The sequence below is a fragment of the Nicotiana tabacum genome, chromosome 11 (genome assembly GCF_000715075.1).
Source record: "Nicotiana tabacum cultivar K326 chromosome 11, ASM71507v2, whole genome shotgun sequence".
NCBI classification, from domain to species: domain Eukaryota; kingdom Viridiplantae; phylum Streptophyta; class Magnoliopsida; order Solanales; family Solanaceae; genus Nicotiana; species Nicotiana tabacum.
The window spans coordinates 19,648,322-19,650,711 of record NC_134090.1 but is presented as its reverse complement, the minus strand read 5'-3'; positions in this window follow the sequence as shown (position 1 = coordinate 19,650,711).

Here is a 2,390-nt window from a genome sequence, read left to right as displayed (position 1 = left end):
CTCCACCTATGACTCCTGTTTTCGTAGCACCTCCCCCTGCTACATTTCACAAATCTCCTAGTGAGCCTACATTCCAGGCCCAGGACAACCAATATTACCCCCCGGAACCCACCCTCAAAGCCTCCGAAATTAATTCAACTGCTCCTCGTTTTGATCTCCCAGCCGAAATTGACAAGCCAGCCAAAAATGCTGAACAAGAAGAGATGTTCAGGAAGGTCAAGAGTTTAGAACAATCGTTCAGAGACAAGCGAGGATTAGGTGGGCAAGTCAGTGTAGCATACAAAGATTTGTGCTTATTCCCCAATGTACAATTACCAGTTGGCTTCAAGATGCCCAAATTTGACCTATACAACGGGCACGGCGACCCAGTAGCCCACTTAAGGGGTTTCTGTAGCAAGATGCGAGGAGCTGGGGGAAAGGATGAATTATTGATGGCTTACTTCAGTCAAAGTTTAAGCGGATCAGCTTTGGAGTGGTATACACGCCAGGACCATGGGAGATGGTACACCTGGGATGACCTGGCACATGCATTCGCATACCATTTCCAATACAATCTGGAAATCATCCCAGATCGATTATCTTTGACAAAATTTGAGAAGAAACACAATGAAAGTTTCTGAGAGTATGGTTTTCGGTGGAGAGAACAGGCAGCAAGAGTGGATCCTTCTATGAAGGAGAGCGAAATGGTAGACTACTTCCTCCAAGCCTTGGAGCCAACTTACTATGCCCATCTGGTTTCAGTGGTTGGAAAATCATTCAACGAAGTGGTGAAGATGGGAGGTATGGTGGAAGAAGGTCTCAAAACAAATAAAATTATGAGCTATTCAGCAATTAAGGCAACTACTCAAGCTATTCAAGGCGGGGTAGGAGGAATCGGAAGAAAGAAGAGGGAGGAAGCAGCGGTAGTTGATTCAGGAATTTGGTCGGGACCCAGAGGTTCACCGCTTTACTATAATCAACAACGACCTCGCCAATCAGCTTACCACCATGATTCATCCCAACACTACTATCACCCTTCGGAGCCTCATTTCTCCATTAACCATGCTCAAGCATACAATCAGCCACCTGTTCACACCAATTGGCGTGCTCCTGCCACACCAAGTACTTACCCACGAGCCTATCCCGGACCAGGTTTCAGGCCGAGGCCAGCGTTCAGGGGGAAAGAGAACAGAAAAAGAAAACTTACACTCCATTGGGAGAGTCTTACACTAGTCTGTTCCACAGGCTGAGACAGCTAGACATGCTGAGACCAATACAATCCAAGCTACCCAATCCTCCTCCAAAGAATCTGGATTACACCATTAGCTGTGAATATTGCTCCGGTGCACCAGGCCATGATACAGAGAAATGCTGGCATTTAAAAAATGCAATACAAGAGCTGATTGATACTAATAAAATCGAGGTTCAAACCCCCGAAGCCCCAAATATCAATAGAAATCCAATGCCAGCCCATCAAGAGGCTAATATGATAGAAATCATACAAGCTGATGGGGAGACAAAGAAGTCGTCACAAACTGTCATGATGATCAAGTCTCATGAAGCCAAATCAGATAAGTAGTTAACAGAGGAGATGTCAGTACCTAAGCAGAACAGAAATGGTGATGGACCATCTATGATAATCGAGGAGGGATCATCGAGCAAAGTTGCCGCAAAACAAGAAAGGCCGAAAGTGATAGTACCAGAGGTTGCTAACAAACCCATTGTATTCATGGAAGGAGCCCGTACAGATCGGGTTATTATCGCACCTGTAATCCAGCTGCCGGTCATCAACAACAAAGCCATCCCATGGAACTACGAACGGGTGACTTTAATGTACAAAGGAAAAGAAGTCAAGGAAGAAGTGTGTGAGGTGCAAGGCTTGACTCGTTCGGGAAGATGTTTTACGCCCGAAGAGTTAAGAAAAACTAAAAACAATCCAACACCAATAAAGAGAGCTGTGACGGAAGAAGAGGCGGAAGAGTTTTTAAGAAAAATGAAACTCCATGATTATTCTGTTGTGGATCAATTAAAGAAGACGCCCGCTCAAATTTCATTGTTGTCATTACTGATTCATTCAGAGGAGCACCATCTGGCTTTGATGAAAATCCTGAATGAGGCTCATGTTCCTGAAAAGATCTCCGTAAATCATTTAGGAAGAATAGCCAACAGAATCTTTGAGACAAACAGAATTACATTTGCTGATGATGAATTACCTGTGGAAGGTACTGAGCACAACAGAGCTCTTTACCTCACCGTGAAATGTGAAAACTCCATAGTAACCCGGGTATTGGTTGACAATGGGTCAAGTGCAAATATCTGCCCTCTCTCCACTTTAAGCAAATTAAAAATTAAAGAGGAGAGGATCCAGAAGAATAGTATCTGCGTACGGGGGTTTGACGGTGGAAGCAGAG